Source organism: Schistocerca serialis, chromosome 8, assembly GCF_023864345.2.
Source record: "Schistocerca serialis cubense isolate TAMUIC-IGC-003099 chromosome 8, iqSchSeri2.2, whole genome shotgun sequence".
NCBI classification, from domain to species: Eukaryota; Metazoa; Arthropoda; class Insecta; order Orthoptera; family Acrididae; genus Schistocerca; species Schistocerca serialis.
The window spans coordinates 270,819,879-270,839,150 of record NC_064645.1 but is presented as its reverse complement, the minus strand read 5'-3'; the positions used below and the strand labels follow the sequence as shown (position 1 = coordinate 270,839,150).

The 19,272-nt window shown below is 44.7% G+C and overlaps 1 non-coding gene across 1 annotated transcript; it reads right to left on the bottom strand.

Annotated features, from left to right (window-relative positions):
• Window positions 1-15,580: 15,580 nt before the first annotated feature.
• Window positions 15,581-15,655, bottom strand: Trnat-ugu (transfer RNA threonine (anticodon UGU)). Its single transcript has one exon. It is a non-coding gene; the product is annotated as a tRNA-Thr (tRNA).
• Window positions 15,656-19,272: the final 3,617 nt, after the last annotated feature.

Genomic DNA, 19,272 nt, shown 5'->3' with positions numbered 1-19,272 from the left:
ATCCGTCTTGATTGCAAACATGTTAATTCACATGACTGGTTTCGGTTCCTCTAGAACCACCTTCAGATCCGCATTTTCGATTACAGGAGTAACGCGTCCACACACAGCAACCTTCACATGTGACGCAGCATGGGAATGTTGCTGTGTGTGGACGGGTTACTCCTGTAACCGAAAATGCAGATCTGATGATGGTTCTACACAGTGCTTTTTTTCTAAAACAAAAAGTTTGAGGGTACTCCGAAATTGGATATAATCCAGCAAAAATCACTTATAACTGAAGCATGGGATACCACCCGTCTACTTTTAGCCTTGACGTCATCAACATATCGAACTAAAAAAAAAAAAAAAAATATGGTATCGGACTCTTCAGCTGACTTTACAGCTCAAATGAAGCAGGCGATACCGAGAAAAACCCAAACATACAAGAGAATGTGGTATCTAGCACTTCAGTTTACATCACCTCAAATGAACCATGCGATTCCCATCAACCCCTGAACAATAAAAGAAAATGGTATCGTACACTTCAATTGACCTATAATACACCTCAAATGAAACAGCAAACGGAACGGCAAACGAATAAAGAACAAAAAAAGAAAGATGGCAATGAATCGCGAAGGATCATGGTAGCGGGACCGTAGAGACATCTATCGGTAGCTCGGCTTTGAGCGTACGCATATCCGTTTAGCACTACCATCGCCCACTATTAGAGGGCGAGGGCACTACATGCTTATCGACCTGGCTGCCAGCGATTAAGTTGTCGAGGACGGTTGCCGCAGCTTCGAAATGCTGAAAACAGTCAATGACATCTCTTTTCCCACCAAAAACTACACTGGTATCGTTCGTATTGCAATTACCAACACGAAAAAATGAAATAAAAAATTTACGTCCGTGAAATAAATCTTTGGCACTCTTCCAAGTTCTCAACATCGTAAAATAATTGTCGGCGAAAAGGTTTAGGGGTACGCATCCCCCAGAAACAGCACTGGTTCTACATGAACCGAAACTGGTCATGTGAATGAACATTTTTGCAATCAAGACAGATTATAAGTAACTTTCTACGTATGATGCAAGTTTCGTCGAGCCATGTTATTTGGCAGTGATACATACATAATGCAAAAAGCTACTTTTGTCCTTAAATTATTAACACCAGCCGCGCGGTTTGAGGCGCCATGTAACGGATTGCGCGGCCCCACCCGCCGTTGGTTCGAGTCCTCCCTCGGGGACGTGTGTGTGTGTGTGTGTGTGTGTGTGTGTTGTTTTTAGCGTACCTTAGTTTAAGTTAGTGTATGTAGTGTGTCAGTGTAGGGACCGATGACCTCAGCGGTGGTTTGGTCCCTTCGGAATTCACACACAGTTGAACAGTTATGAACACCAGTGTACTTTGATTGTGATGCGTTCAGTTTATGTGGACGCTACTTGTAACATTTCCGTTGTGCCCGCCGCGGGACACTTTGTCTTCCGTATTTCTACCCAAAATGCGTCTTATCAAGTGCTCGTCCCTGGCGGCGTAAGGTCGATGGCGCTCCAGCACGGCCACGGTCACAGTTACGGCGAATCCGGTGCGACCAGTTTTACACGGAGAGGGCACAGAGCAAGTGCACACACCAGTGCGGCCACCTAGTAATGCGCGCCAACACTTGGACATGCAACCTTTCAGAGAAACTGCTAGAAGCAGATCACTTTGAAATAATAAAAACAGCGATCGACACACGGAAAATGTGTGTATTTTCTACCAATAAGGATCGTGGATAACTCCCTGTCGACTTGTAAGTCCAGTTTTTATATATTCACGGTTCTTCTCTTAAAGATATTGTTGAAAATGTCGACCACAATGATCACGACAGCCCCATCGCCTTGCTTCAAGAACCCCAGAGTTTGGTGTACTACAGTGAACTCGATGAAACTGGAACCATGTATAGAAAGAACTGCAGCAGTATAGCACAGAAGGCAACTTAAGGAAATACACGCCGGCCGGGGTGGCCGAGCCGTTCTAGGCGCTACAGTCTGGAACCGCGCGCGACCGCTACGGTCGCAGGTTCGAATCCTGCCTCGGGCATGGATGTGTGTGACGTCCTTAGGTTAGTTAGGTTTAAGTAGTTCTAAGTTCTAGGGGACTGATGACCTCAGAAGTTAAGTCCCATAGTGCTCAGAGCCATTTGAACCATTTTTGAAGGAAATACACAATAAGACGAATAGAAACGACACTGAAGTCAACGCCATTTACGAGGGTCACTCCAAAAGAAATGCACACTATTTTTTTAAAAATCCATCTCTTAGTCTACATGTTTGAAAGTTTTACAGTGTGTAGATACATCGTTTACGAACAATATTTTCATTTCTCCACATAATTTCCATCCCTCTCAACTGCCTTACGCCATATTGGAACCGGCGCATGTATACCCGCACGGTAAAATTCTGGACCAAGCTGTTGGAGCACAAGGGAGTTATCATCTTCAAACCTTGTTCCACGAAGAGAGTCTTTCAGTTTCCCAAAGAGATGATAGTCACATGGAGCCAGGTCGGGACTGTAAGGCGCTGCAAACCGTTTTTCTTGTTTCTTTATGAGCCACTGTCAACATCCTGGGAACCCACCTGGCACAAACCTTTTTTAACGCCAACACTTTCAGTATTCTGCAAACACTTCCTTCCCCTATCCCAATTTAGCGTGACAATTCATTCACTGTGACGCGTCTGTCAGCAGTCACCAATTCGTGAACTGTCTGGACATCGTCTGGAGTGTGTGCAGTGCGAGGCCTGCCGCTCCGAGGCCAACCTCAATATTGCCGTGCCCGCTTTCATCACGTAACCTGCTTGCCCACCGACTAACTGTACTGCGATCGACAGCAGCATCTCCATACACCTTTTTCAACCTCTTGTGGATGTTCCCCACCGTCTCGTTTTCACAGCACAGGAATTCTATGACAGCACGTTGCTTCTGACGAACGTCAAGTGTAGCAGCCATCTTGAAGACATGCTGTGACGCCGCCACTCACGGGAACAGGTTGAACTAAGTTTTAAAACAAGCGGGAAGGATGTATCTACACATTGCAAAACTGTCACACGTGCAGAATGAAAACTATATTTTTACAAAAATAGTGTGCATTTCTTTGGGAGTGACCTCGTATGGTTCTTTGAAAATTACAAAAGACGTAATTTGCTGATGCTCTGCAACGTGCTCCCATGCTGTTCATAAGGTTCGTAAGAAGTTGTTGTGATAGGGCGTTCCAATCCTCCAACAGCGAGGTTCACAGCAGCCGGATGGTCGTTGGTTCGGGGTTGGGTTGATTTGAGGGAGGAGATCAAACAGCGAGTTCATCGGTCTCATTGGATTAGGGAAGGAAGCTGGCCGTGCCATTTCAAAGGAACCATCCTGGCATTTGCCTGAAGCGATTTAGGGAAATCACGGAAAACCTGAATCAGGAAGGCCGGACGCGGGATTGAACCATCGTCCTCCCGAATGCGAGTCCACCTCGCTGGGTTGATAGTCGTTGGTGCATGTGGACGTGGCGCAATACATCTCCCCAAACGCATCCCACACGTGCTCGATGTGATTTAAGTCGGGGAGAACGGGAAGGCCAGTCCATTCGCCGAATGTTCTCTCGTTCCAAGAGTGCAGTTCGATGAGGTCACGCGTTATCATCCATAAAAATGAAATCAGGGCCGAATACACCCGAGAAGTCGCAACAGTGTTGACCGGTGGTGGTGGTGATGAGTTGGGTTGAGGGGGCGCTCGACATCACGGTCATCAGCGCCCTGACGAAAAGTCAAGATGAAATCTAATGGGTGGGCACGAAGGCTGTCCCCCCATGCAGAGCAGTTTAGAACGTACGAAAGTCTGCCAACTTTCCCCACCAGTTTAGGGAAGAGACCTGATAGTTCACAAAATTTCACCACTCTGTTAACACTGGTATCGGTATCTGCGAGGACGGTGGGCAGATCTCCAGCGAGACCGAGGACTGCCCTATTATCAGTATACAGGACGCACGTAGCTACAATATGCTGAACTGAAAGCGGCACGCGACAAACTTCACAGAAAGATGGATCCTCCCCCCGGAGGAGGAAGCCATATGTGAAAGGGCTATGCCCGATGTGCAGTCTGGTAAGCAAAAACCTCCTTCCAGCGGCGAGGCTGACACGAAGTCCGCCAAGCTTTTGTGGTCGGTTTGAGCGACCGCATTTTGTTGTCCACACCTGCAACCATTTATTCAGTCTCCCACTGACGCGTGATGAATCTGTCAGAAAATGAGACAATGGTGTGAAACGGGATGGGACACTGATGAACAGCACCATCCCAACATGCAGCTGTATCAGCCATGTCGTTAACCTGTATCCCAACGTGGCCAGGTACCCAGCGAAACATCACCTCCTTGCCACGGCGTTGGAACCGCTGGAAGCAGTCATGAATGTGCTGAATCAGCGGGTCTACCGGATACATTTGGCGAAGCGCTTGCAGTGCACTAAGAGAGTCGGAACAGACAAGAAAACTCGTACTTGACTGGTGAGTGTACCGTGTTCAAAGATTTGGAGGTCAGTATGCCCTTGCGACATTATGTCTGCCCAGACCATAAAAGCTGGACCATCAAAGGTGCATTAGACGTTCCCAACTCTCGCCATATCATTGTATATCCAGAATCACTAGTCAGACAATCTGCTATCGCTACCCATTTCCTCGTTGGTCCAATCACCATGTTCTTGGCACAACCCCAACGAATACCGCCGACTTGTGGGTGTCAACGGAATACATCGTACTGATGGTCGGGCAAAGAGAACACCCCCACGCAGTCCCCGCATCCCTGTGGAACGTGATATTTCGTGCCTCGCAATCTTGTTAAATGTAGTTCCAATTGCACCCTCTTTTTGGCTTGGGTCTCTTCTTGCCTGTTGCATAATGCAGAGGTCTTCTGCAGCTGTAGCTGACCTTGGTCGACCACTTCCACTCGTTAGGGCAGCAGTGCCTTTGGTTCGACGCTCCCCCTGTACGTGAAACAAATCTATGAACAGCACCATAATCCTGTCCGCCCTCGGTAGCTCAGTGGTCAGCGCGACAGACTGTCAATCCTAAGGGCCCGGGTTCGATTCCCGGCTGGGTCGGAGATTTCTCCGCTCAGGGACTGTGTGTTGTGTTGTCCTAATCATCATTTCATCCCCATCGACGCGCAAGTTGCCCAAGTGGCGTCAAATCGAAAAACTTGCACCCGGCGAACCATAATCCCGAGCTACACTTGTCATACGTGGGCCTTTCTCCGCTTTTCGATGATTTTTTCCCATGTGAAGTCATCTAAATGCTGTCTACGGGCCATGTTGTAATGAAGAACACCTCCACAGTGCATCGTAACTGACCGCTGATTGACACACAGTCCTTTCCCCTAACTTCAACTGCATCGTATTGCAGGGCCACTACCATATGGCGCTGCAGTCGTTCTCACCTCACCTCACGACAGGTGGCGTCCAGCTTTTTGTGCACCACTGAGACGCCTCTGGTAACATGCTCCCGCACTTTCCATTCATTTCCATCGAGCAGTTAATACAGGGTGTTTATAAATGAATATCGGGGTTTTAATGCTTCATAATATTTATTATGTTAAACTTACAATTATAAATGATATGTCAAATGAAAGAGCAACTCAAACAGTTTTACCAAGAACCTTACAAATGTTCAATGTGAGCACCATTTGTCACACGGCACGCATCACGTCTATAGCCGAGTTCTTCCCAAAAGTTGATAAGTGTGTCTTCAGTGATTGTAGTAACAGCTGCTTCAATCCGGTTTCTTAATTAAGGGAGGTCTGCTGGTAGCGGAGGCACGTACACATGATCCCTGATGAAGCCCCAAAGGAAAAAATCGCATGGCGTTAGGTTGGGTGAACATGGAGGCCATGCAAAGCAAGCCCTGTCATTGGGCCCCTTGCGGCCTGTCCAGCGCTTGGGTACAGTGAAGTTCAACCAATCGCGTACTTCGCTATACTAGTGAATATTTATAAGGTTCTTGGTACTGTTTGAGTTGCTCTTTCATTTGACATATCATTTATAACTGTAAGTTTAATGTAATAAATATATTATAAAGCGTTAAAACCCCGATGTTCATTTATAAACACCCTGTATATTGTGGTACTTTACCTATCTTGTCCTTGCGATGTACTTCCGCGGCTGCAAACTCTTAGCAATCAGGTCCACTCTAGTATCCCGTATACTAGTTTCTTCAAATGCCTACAGAAGAAGTAATCCATTATAGTCACGTCCAGTGACAGAATTTGAGAGACCGTGTGTGTGTGTGTGTGTGTGTGTGTGTGTGTGTGTGTGTGTGTGTGTGAGAGAGAGAGAGAGAGAGAGAGAGAGAGAGAGAGAGAGAGAGAAACATTTAAATGAGCTATTGCTTTTCTGAATACGTTCCGAAGAAGTGGCAACTGCGCATTTGAAATGGGATAGCGTGTTTTCCGCCAGAATTTAGCCCGTTATGTTAATGACCGTGTATGAGTTAGATCTTTGTCTTGCTCACCCGGGAGCAATTAGCGTTTTATTTGAGGCTGTGGTGGTTGCATGCTAATCATCTTCAACAGCCAAACTAGTTAGCTCTGTAGCGCTGCTTATTACCAGCAAAGAAACGTCAGGCACAGAATCAGATGAAAATACTCTACTGCGCTTTTCGTAAAGAGATCTTACAACGAAATTTGATCAGTTAGTGGAAGCGAAGTTTTCTGTCGAGCTCAAAGATTTGGCTCACCAGTGAAAAACTGAAATCATCAGGTATGATCTCCAGACAGATTAGCAGCACTGAATAGGGAACGATTGAGCAACAGAGAACGAAGTGCGACTACGTTTGTCTGTGTCGCTATGAAGAGCAACTCTTGTCCTCAAGAAGTATATTTGGCAAATGGTACAACTAGTGACAACAAAGCAAAGGAACTATCAGTCGATCAAAACCGAGCACAAGGACAAAACTTTCTGTAACAAACAAAAAGAAATGACATTAATAGCAAAACCTACAGAAAACAAAAATAAGTTTGGTACGAGTATAAACATGGAAGATGTTACGGCAGTAATATTGTATTACATTTTCGTCATTTCAACGCAGCAAGCAGCTGTTAGGCTTAAAAGCAGAACAGCGGGTAATGTGTGTGTGTGTGTGTGTGTGTGTGTGTGTGTGTGTGTGTGTGTGTGTGAGAGAGAGAGAGAGAGAGAGAGAGAGAGAGAGAGAGAGAGAGTCGTGGGTCCTCTTCCAAACAGCAGTAGCGCAAACTCTCACACAGATGTCCAGGTGGTTAAATGTTTGTCCTGTCGTCCAGTTCCTACACACAGATTCAAGTTTGCTTGTTGCAAGAGAAGATCAATGAATACGTCAGTAAAAAAGAGAGCTGGCACGAGAGAAGTGATGGAAAGACTGAATCTCACAGCTCTAAGGGTTCTACATGTGCAGATGATGGGTTCGTGCAGACGTCGGCCTTTGACTTCTGTGAGCAATGTGCATCTGTTAAAAGGTTTCTACGCTTTTTGCAGTTTTCGATAATTTAGCTTTTCGGTAGCAATTCGGTGCAAGGTTGTACGGGACACGTAAGGAAATTGCATAGCAGGCTCATTAGCTCTAAAGCGACACTCTCCCTCCACTTCTGTACTCGCTTACTCAAAGGGTACGCTACAAATACGAGAGCACGGTGAAGAGTACAGCCTCCGAATTGTGTGACAACTGTGAAAGCTTTTTAAATAAAAAAAGTTTCACATTTTTATTCTTCGTGTCTACATTTTTATTTTTCAACATAGTGACCTGGCGACGAACACATTTCTAAATGGTTCAAATGGCTCTGAGCACTATGGGACTTAACTTCTGAGGTCATCAGTCCCCTAGAACTTAGAACTACTTGAACCTAACTAACCTAAGGACATCACACACATCCATGCCCGAGGCAGGATTCGAACCTGCGACGTAGCGGTCGCGTGGTTCCAGACTGGAGCGCCTAGAACCGCTCGGCCACTCCGGTCGGCGAACACATTTCCTCCCAATGAGAAACCAGTTTGTTGATACCGTCACTTTGTTTGACTTAGTTAACACAGCCACAAGCTCACTTCTGCCTGCATCGCTTCATCACTATCAAAATGATGTCCTCGAAGGTTATCTTTAACTTTTGGAAGAGATCAAATCGGGTGGGGCCCAAGTCGGGCCTATTTTTTTTTTCTTTATTTTTGTTACGTTTTTAGGGCGCAAAACTGCTACGGTCATTAGCGCCAAATAGGGCCTATTTGGAGGATAATCAATGAGAGTAAACCCAAGCCGTCGGATTTTGCGGATGCCGCAGCGCTCGTGTGGGTCTGGCATTGTCACGCTGAAGGAGACTCCATTTTGCAATGAGTAGTTACAGTAGTGACCGTAAAAGACACTCGGCGTAGTTATTTATTTCGGCTGACATTTCAACTCGCTGTCAATGACACTTTACAGGAGTACGAGAACTTACCCGCGCTGGAAATATTTGTGGAAGCCACTTCCCAAGCCCTACCTGATCACTGGGGATAACGTGTATTAAAAAAGTTATCATCTACAAAATTCGCAGAAATTTCGATAAGCGCATCATTCCCTGTAGATTAGCACCGCAAAAATCGACAGAACAGCTGATGGCAAAACGGATGTAAATTGTTGAATATTTCACTGGCACGAATGAACCATATTAAACTTTCCTGTAAAACATCATTACAACAGATGACATGAACCGGTACGTAAGCACTTCAGTCTACGCTAAAGTCTATGCTACCAACAGCTTTATCAACGCTTCCTTACGTTTAGTTAACCAATACATATTGCTTTTTCGGTGAATTACAGCTGTATGATCAACGACATATATCTATTATGATTAGACATCGTTACTGCTAGAATCGATAATCGATATCCCGCCGTGTAGTAACACAGTGACTGTTAGCGTGCAGTTAAATATTAAACAAACCGGTTTGCTGCAGTGACAGTCATAAAAGTCCGCAGCAAGTGTTATGATGAAGCATTACAGTTCATCAATGTACTAGTAATGTAGACGTTCTAGCAATAAATACAAAACTAATGAAGCACGGGAAGTCCGAAATCTAAAGAGAAACTTTTCCTATTCAGAAAAGATGATCAGTGCAGCATAGTAAATGGAAAAACAATCTTCTTGCATCCAACACAGGCTACATCATGCTGCTCCACAAATCTATGAGCTGCAGGACTCTGGGCCCTACACAATAACAACAACAACTCCTAAGACTACTGGACGCCACTTTCTCAACCCCCCACCCCCAATTTTTTCGATATTTCCATCATAGTGGACATAATTTATCACATAATTGTAAATTCATTTAGATTATGCATGCAAAAAAGACCCTATGATGAGGAAAAACATGCTGGAAACAAATCGTTGAGTCTTAAATTCAAACAAAATAAATGAGGTGAATGTAGAAATATAAAACAAAACATCATTTCAGTGATATAAGATGAGAAAGTCTTGTAGAGATATACGACCATCTTTCGTTCAGCACTCTGAAAAATTATTAACAATCAGCCTAATCAACTTCTCTGGCTTGTGTAATTTCACCGCTGAGGTGAGTGTACGTAATGATCGTCGCCTTTCTATCAAGCGCTGTTGGTACAAGTTCAAATCCCGCCTGCGCACCTTTTTTCGGTTTCACCGTACAAATGTCCGTTAATTAGTAAATGTCATGCAAAATTATTCAAAAATAGTAATTTTCGCCTTAGTAATTTTATTAACGAATCAGTCATTACGGTCAACTTTTTTCAAACGTGTATTCCCTTTATTACATGATGGATTACAGAATTGTATTACTCGCTACCGCGTGCATCGCTTGTAGTGGTAGAACACAATTCCAGACGGCATTTCTCGTAGAAGCAACCTAAACACAAATTCGTAGATAATGATGTTTGGTTTATGAGGTGCTCAACTGCGCGGTCACCAGCGCCTGTACGAAGTCCCAATTTTTTCACAGTCCAATTGTTACACAGTCCAATGCAGCCACTGTCACGAATTATGATGATGAAATGATGAGGACAACACAAACACCCAGTCCCTGGGCAGAGAAAAATCCCAACCCGGCCGGGAATCGAACCCGGGACCCCATGATACAGAGGCAGCAACGCGAACCACTCGACTGCGAGCTGCGGACACAAATTCGTGTATCACCACGCACATTTAATGAAAGCTACTGCTTTGCGGGTACACGGACTTTTCAGAAGCAATACCGAAAACAGTTAGTTTAAATACAAGGAGGCTGCTGTTCAATCAACTTCGGTATGAACAACGCGTGTTTGATTACTCCTGTGAAAGCACGTGCCTGAATTGATACAGAATTAAATAAAGACTTATTATGAATCTTCCCTCGAAGCGATTACTCTATTAGTCTTTAGCAAGTGGGGAGCATTTTGAACTTTGTTCGTAAAAATTTTAACCTGCCTGTTAAAATAAGCATCACAGGGTTGGCAAATCTGTACCACTAACGAGGTAGTCGTGAAAGTTAAACACTGCGATATGTTCGCATGGTTCAAACATGACGAACATTGCAGGTATGCGAGGTACGCATGAAACTTCCACATCGATTTTCTCGGAAACTAGAAGGCGTAGCACGAAAAGTAGCTAGCCAGGTACTCAGGACAGGTGCCTGTATGGTTATGCAACCGTGGATATCAGCGCTGTCAGAATATGGGTTTGTCTCTGTAGCGACGCTGAAGGGCAGCCACCGTTGGCTGATGAAATGCGAAGCGGCAGGCCAATGACTGCAGTGACTACACACAACATTCAACGAGCAGATGACATCATTTGCTGTGGCCGCCGGATGACTGCAGATAATTTGTTCAGCAGTACCGTCCTCAGTAAAGGCAGTGTGATGACGATTATTCAGCAGTTGGGGGTTTGTGCAACACGGATACCAAGAATGTTAACCGAAAAAAAGCCGTTCAATTCTTGAAGTTGAAACATGGGTTCATTTGTTTCGAAACGGAATTAAAGAGACATTTATAATGGAATGGCATCACAGAAACTCATCGAAGAAGAAAAATTTCAAAAGTATGTGATCGATAGGGAAAGATAGCTGCGGATTTCTGGGATGCAGCGGGTATGATGACTGATGTCGTGGAGCGAGGATGCACAATAAATTCTGTCCAATACAGCTAAAACCATGTCTTCAGCGAGTTCGCCCACCAAAAGCTATGGCGGATCTTGTAATTTGCATGACAACGCAAGACCACACACCAGTCGTCACACCACGGAAGACATTGTGAAAACTGGATGGGAAGTCTTGCTTCATCCGCCATACAGCCCTGACCTGGCACCAGCGGACTTCCATCTATTCGGGCCGCTCAAAGCAGCTCATCGTGGGATTCACTTTGAAGATAACGAGGCGGTAAAACGTACGTGCGTCCGTGGCTTTGAACGCAGGACCATCCATTTTACACTATTGACCATTAACATTGCTACACCAAGAAGAAATGTAGATGATAAACGGATATTCATTGGACAAATATATTATACCAGAACTGACATGTGATTACATTTTCACGCAATTTAGGTGCATAGATCCTGAGAAATCAGTACCCAGAACAACCACCTATGGCCGTAATAACGGCCTTGATACGCCTGGGTATTGAGTCAAACAGAGCTTGGATGGCGTGTACAGGTACAGCTGCCCATGCAGCTTCAACACGATGCCACAGTTCATCAAGAGTAGTGACTGGCGCATTGTGACGAGCCAGTTGCTCGGCCACCATTGACCAGACGTTTTCAATTGGTGAGAGATCTGGAGAATGTGCTGGCCAGGGCAGCAGTCGAACATTTTCTGCACCCAGAAAGGCCCGTACAGGACCTGCAACATGAGGTCGTGCATTATCCTGCTGAAATGTAGGGTTTCGCAGGGAACGAATGAAGGGTAGAGCCACGGGTCGTAACACATCTGAAATGTAACGTCCTCTGTTCAAAGTGTCGTCAATGCGAACAAGAGGTGACCGAGACGTGTAACCAGTGGCATCCCATACCATCACGCCGGGTGATACGCCAGTATGGCGATGACGAATACACGCTTCCAATGTGCGTTCACCGCGATGTCACCAAACACGGATGCGACCATCATGATGCTGTAAATAGAACCTGGATTCATCCGAAAAAACCATCGGAGGCTCTCCTGTTTGTGATGCAGCGTCAAGGGTAACCGCAGCCATGGTCTCCGAGCTGATAGTCCATGCTGCTGCAAACGTCGTCGAACTGTTCGTGCAGATGGTTGTTGTCTTGCAAACGTCCTCATCTGTTGACTCAGGGATCGAGACGTGGCTGCACGATCCGTTAACAGCCACGCGGGTAAGATGCCTGTCATCTCGACTGCTAGTGATACGAGGCCGTTGGGATCCAGCACGGCTTTCCGTATTACCCTCCTGAACCCACCGATTCAATACTCTGCTAACAGCCAATGGATCTCGACCAACGCGAGCAGCATTGGCTACAATTCGACCTTTATCAAAGTCGGAAACGTGATGGTACGCATTTCTTCTCCTTACACGAGGCATCACAACAACGTTTCACCCGGCAACGCCGGTCAACTGCTGTTTGTGTATGAGAAATCGGTTGGAAATTTTCCTCATGTCAGCACGTTGCAGGTGTCGCCACCGGTGCCAATCTTGTGTGAATGCTCTGAAAAGCCACTCATTTGCAAATCACAGCATCTTCTTCCTGTCGGCTAAATTTCGCGTCTGTAGCACATAATCTTCGTGGTGCAGCAATTTTAATGGCCAGCAGTGTACTTGTTAAATGACCGACCAAAACTGTGGAAATGGACGGAGATTATATCGAAAAGTCATTAATTAATCGTCAATGTTGTGGTTTCCAACTTAGGTAGTTGCAGTTGAAATTCTTGACAAAAACGAGGCATTACTTTTTGACTGATCTTCGTACCAAATGCATTCACAGGTCGTTGTTCATAGTACGCCGATCCAGTATATATGTGCTTCATATCCAGTCAGTAACGGCGGTAAGAAGGAGGCTAGGGACAGGCCGACTGCTTTCTGCTAGTGTCGGGAGATGGCAGCAGTGAGGGTGGCGGTGTGCTCATTTGTAGGCGTCACAGGCAGTCGGAAGCGAGCGTTTATCACGTCGCGCCGCTAATGCATTCCAGGGTCCCCATTGTCAAGGCGACAATGGCTGCAGGGGCCCTCCTTCTGGTTGGCCGGACACGAGAGGCTCTCGATCGTCTTCCAGTACAAGTGCCCCGCCGTACCAAGAGCAGAAACTGATGAATGCCTCTATTAGGGGAAAAGCGCCGAAGAGCGTCACCACCAACGTAGGCCACACGCTCAAACTCTGGAGAATAAGGAAAATCGTTCTTTACCATACAGTAATTCACAATCAACTGCTCTGGCTATTGATATCTGCAGCGTTAAATTAATCCTTAAGTACTACGGCCGTTGACAGGAACATGGGTGTATGTTTTTGTCCTTAGGATAATTTAGGTTAAGTAGTGTGTAAGCTTAGGGACTTATATGGAGAAGTCTTTCAACCCCCTTTTGTATCTACCTGCTTGTGGAAGAGAGGAGGATGCAGATCATCATTCTTGTGGATGTTTCAGATGACAAGAAAATTACGGCGATCCTGTTACACAAACGTGTACAGCTCGGTCATGTGTTCCAACCTGCCTGATGTGTCCTTCAACAACGTAGCCACAAAGCCTACGACGCATTTTTCAGCTGCCTGTCACTGATCTCCAAGTCTCAGGTAAAAAAATCATGACAAATACAAAACCAATTAAATACATAGAAACAAATGGTTCAAATGGCTCTGCGCACTATGGGACTTAACATCTGAGGTCATCAGTCCCATAGACTTAGAACTACTTAAACCTAACTAACCTAAGGACATCACACACATCCATGCCCGAGGCAGGATTCGAACCTGCGACCGTAGCAGTCGCGCGGTTCCGGACTGAGCGCCTAGAACCGCTAGACCACCGCGGCCGGCTGAGGTCATCAGTCCCCTAGGCTTAGAACTACTTAAACCTAACTAACGTAAGGACATCATACACATCCATGCCCGAGGCAGGATTCGAACCTGCGATAGTAGCAGGCGCGCGGTTCCGGACTGAAGGGCCTAGAACCGCTCGGCCACAGCGACCGGCGTACACAGAAACACAAATCGCTAAAAAAGGTTAAATTTTTTGAGAAACTATACACCAGGATAGACCAGAAGTATTTGGAACAGATGTAAGAGATAATAAAATGGAAAAGAACTTACGGTTTGACAAAAAATACCGACAACTAGAAAAGCATATCTAAAAATTCAAAACTAACACACTACACCATAATGGTAAGACCAGAATGTTTACATATGTTTACGCTTAAACAAACAATGAGCTCGGCAGAACAGAGGTATTCGAAAGACGGATTATTATAAAAATAATGGGTGCTATACAAACTACCGATGGTTGGGAAATGAGAAAAAACGAGGAGATCGACGAAAACATGCGAAAGATATCAGAAGCAAATGGAAAAGTGAAGCTTAATCTTCTTTGGAGACCTCTACTGACTGAATGAGAACAGGCTAACGAAACAAATATTCCTACAGTTCTGAAAAAAAAAAAAGACGGCTGTAGCATTTACTACAGAAAAAAACTAGAAAGAAACACCATCAAAGAATTGGAAATAACGAAAGCAAAGCCTTTAAAAATGAAACAGTAAATTTAGATGACTTTTAGGGCGGAAGAAATAAGAACTCTAGAACAAGGGTGGAAGGAAGGAGAACACGACATGAGAAGATGGAATACTGGAAAAACAGGACAACAACAAAGATAAAAGAGGAAATGAAGCTTTTAGAATCTAATTGGTCAACATGAATATATACAGGCACATATTTTATCTATAACTGATAAGAAATTGTGATTTTCTATAGAAAAAATGGTTCAAATGGCTCTGAGCACTATGGGACTTAACTTCTGAGGTCATCAGTCCCCTAGAACTTAGAACTACTTAAACCTAACTAACCTAAGGACATCACACACATCCATGCCCGAGGCAGGATTCGAACCTGCGACCGTAGCGGTCGTGCGGTTCCAGACTGAAGCGCCTAGAACCGCTCGGCCACTCCGGCCGGCTTTTTTATAGACAGACAGTTGTTTATTGATAATAGAGTCATCTGGGAAAAGTCCGAGCTGCCACTAATATATTAACATAGAGAGGCTGTGATCCGGCGTAACGACAGGCGCCGTCACGAAGATGAAGAACGCAAGAGGAGAGGAGGCTGTGAGACGTCAGGCAATGGCCCGCTGCCTAGGACCGCACCATGACAGGAGTGACCTCTAGCCGAAGAGAATATAAGGGCCGCTCCTGACAGCCTTGACCGGACATTAGAAGACGGACACCAGTCGACCCGGATTAGAAGAGAGCACTAGAAGAGCTGTTACTTGGGATCCATATCCATTACTTGCATTGACATTCTACATCGCGAAAGGCATTATTTGCATGTCGCCAATACCTTGCGACACTACATTGTAAACCAAAGTTAAGCATTAGAATTATATATTAATACCTTTAGCTGCTGACAGGCGTTGATATATATCAACGGGGACAGGTGAAAATGTGTGCCCCGACCGGGACTCGAACCCGGGATCTCCTGCTTACATGGCAGACGCTCTATCCATCTGAGCCACCGAGGGCACAAAGAATAGTGCGACTGCAAGGACTATCTCGCGCACGCCTCCTGCGAGACCCACATTCTCACCTTACATGTCCACACACTACATTCGTAATGTCCCTACCCAACACACTCATTACCCGTGGAAGACATTCGGGTAATATGTGTGGATCCGCAGAGAAGAAGAAGATCATGGCCGGTTCAAAATGTTCAAATGTGTGTGAAATCTTATGGGACCTAACTGCTAAGGTCATCAGTTCCTAAGCTTACACACAACATAACCTAAATTATCGTAAGGACAAACGCATACACCCATGCCCGAGGGAGGACTCGAACCTCCGCCGAGACCAGCCGCACAGTCCATGACTGCAGCGCCCCCTAGACCGCTCGGCTAATCCCACGTCATGGCCGGTGTTGCCAGAACTATATACTTATATATTTAAGTATAAAGTTAAGTATTGTCAGTCTACTTTATTGTAATAAAAACTATTAATGTGATTTGCTTGAATTTTTGTATATTTATCGGAGAAAGCAGCATCCTTTCGGCACCCAAAGAGAGGGAAGGACCCTACAGGTTGTATCGTGAATGTATTTGCCAAGTTGTTTTAGTCTCTCCCCCTAGGTTTGTGTGGTGCGTTACGCCTATCCCTTCGCAGTTACTTAAGGGGAGGCTCAACTCCGAAACTTCATTTTTCTCAAAAACATTGTAATGACTATTAGACATCGTTGGATTGCAGTATGTACAGCATGAGGGGTCGCGACACAATGACTGCTGCCACAGTGGTCGAGATATTACCTGTCTGTCGGAGACCTGCATCTGATGCACTGCTGGCAAGATGCACTGGTGGCAAGACACGAAATGCAAATGAAAGTTTGCACAGTGTCATTTGGTCCGAAGAGTTCCAAAAGAGAAAAAAAAGAAAAAATAGTTTTTTTAGATGTTTCTCAGTTCAGACGGGATGTTTGACGACTGAAGAGGGCAGGACTCCCCCCACTCCTTTATCACCTTCCTAGAAGAAGATCTGCTTATCTAGAGATCAACGACCGCTCAGGCAGTCTACAAGATGTTGCCTGCAGAAGGAAAAAATCAAGGAAAAGGCTACGCTTGTCTGGAAATTACAAGAAGAATCAGCCTCGCAGGAACAGGAACGGAAAACATACGGTGCTGGCGAATTTTAATGGGTTTGTGTCTCGTACTAGCATTCATTTTTTAATAAAATTTTAAAATCTATTTCCCCGTAAGTTTATTCATCTAAGTTCAGTGCAATTTTTTTTATCCTGAATAATAAACAATATGAATAAAATGTTTGCAGGATGAAGTCTTGAGGCATTTGCATACTTCTATGCATGAAATATTGTCGGAAACGCAGTTTTTCTATTTAGTTATCACATTTATGTACTAATAATTAAAGAAAATTATAGTTTGAAACTTGAAAAGAAAGACTGAAAGTAAATTAACAACATTTCTCAAAAAACGAATGCATAGAACGGTTGAGAAAAGAGAAATAGCTTTTGAATGTAGCTAAAAAATCTGGATTGTGCAACTTGAGGTCTGAGTACCAAACCTTGGTTTTCAAGAATACCATTAAATCATATTAAAAATTCATAACTAAGAAAAAAATGAAGTTCTGCACTTCAAATGATGGGCAATGTATTTATTACATGAAAGACATAATTTTAAAAGCCGGTTGACGTCTGCAAAGTAGAAGAAAATTTAAATTTTTGGGTGGAGTCTCTCAAGTTACAAATTAAGTCAAAGACTGTAACGTACATATCCAGTCCACTCCAAATCCTGAAGCCACAGCTGGTCTGTTTCTGTCTACAAACTTTTAAGAGTCAGAGGTTCTTCGGTAGACGTCTCCCACCGAGAAAATTCTTTGTCTTTTGTTAGGACTTTCTTCCTCGTTAGTTCCCTCTTTTACCCCATACATGCAAAAATAGGATTTTAGGTTTTCCGGATTTTGGCTTTGTTCACCACGCACATCTCAGCAGCAGTCGGCACTGTGATTTTGCAGTGCAGTGCTTCCCTGCGGACGTCTGGTACAATGCTACCCCTGAGGGATGACCGGCCGGGGTGGCCGAGCGGTTCTAGGCGCTACAGTCGGGAACCGCGCGACCGCTTCGAATCCTGCCTCGGGCATGGATGTGTGTGATGTCCTTAGGTTAGTTAGGTTTAAGTAGTTCTAAGTTCTAGGGGACTGATGACCTCAGAAGTTAAGTCTGATAGTGCTCAGAGCCATTTGAACCCTGAGGGAGGCATTTGTGCTGCGTGTTTTAATTCGTGAGTATTCAACACCAGTAATTTCTTTTTTTATTGTTCAGCCTACTGATAATTTTATCGAGACATTCTTCGTTTCTCGCCGTTACGTTTCGCATTACTAGATTAGCTACTTTTACTTGAGTCAGGAAGCTGAATTACGACACGCCTTCCCGGAAGCGAAGCTTCGATATGCCACTACGTACCGAGACGGATGCCAGCATGACTCAGTTCACAAAGCCGCGGTCGATTTCCTGTGGAAGACTTGTCAACTGAAGTGCTGCGTCTAACGATTTCGACATTCCAAACTGTCTTCCTTCAGTACGACACAATGTTTCGAGAAGTGGAGAATTCGCCACGGGACTTCCTTACTTATAAATGACCAGTCCTCTAGTCCAGTGTTTCCCAGCCTGGGAGTAATTACTCCCGAAGGGTAAAATGAAATCTTCTGAGAGGTAAATACTAAAGAATTCGATTCTGTTTCAGTCACGAAACTAAATTATTTTACAAGGTCATTACTATTATCACATTTTTGTAAGACTCTAATACTGATTATATAAATTAGCAATACGTAACTACTTTTTCTCAGTTATTAGCATTAATGCGGTGGACGTTACAGCTTCCCACACAGTTCACCCACTACATACATATTTTGTGTGCTTTGTCCCGTATATCGCTGATGGTAAAAGTGAGACATATACTTAGGAAAGGCTACGAGAAAATGTCTTCTCCAAGTTGTAGATAGTATCTGCAGTAGTCCAGAAATTACTTCATTACTCACTTCGAAACAGATTAATGAAATAATTGACAGTACGACACAGCAGTAACTACATAAGGACTACTGTAGTTCTGTACAGAGTATTATTATTATTATTATTATTATTATTATTATTACTGTGGTCAAATGGTTCTGAGCACTATGGGACTTAACATCTGAGGTCATAAATCCCCCAGAACTTAGAGCTACTTAAACCTAACTAACCTAAGGACATCACACACATCCATGCCCGAGGCAGGATTCGAACCTGCGACAGTAGTGGTCGCGCGGTTCCAGACTGAGGCGCCTAGAACCGCTCGGCCACCCCGGCCGGCCGACTGTGGTCAGACACAAGGCATTAACAGTGTGCAGTCTTCCAATTTCGGCCAGTTCAGGGGTAAGCAGCGCAGCAATCAAATTATTTACGAACAATAAGTACAGTGCAAAGATGATAACTTGCTTTTTTTTTTATGGCGTTGCAGTGTCCAGGTCAACCAAGTCCTGCAGTGGGGAAGAGTAATTCAAGGGAGGTATGTTTTGTAACTAATAACTAATGTCTGCCCTCTCTATGGACAGTCAGTTTTCTTATCTGAGAAGGAGTTCTGAGCAGCACTTGCTATGCACTA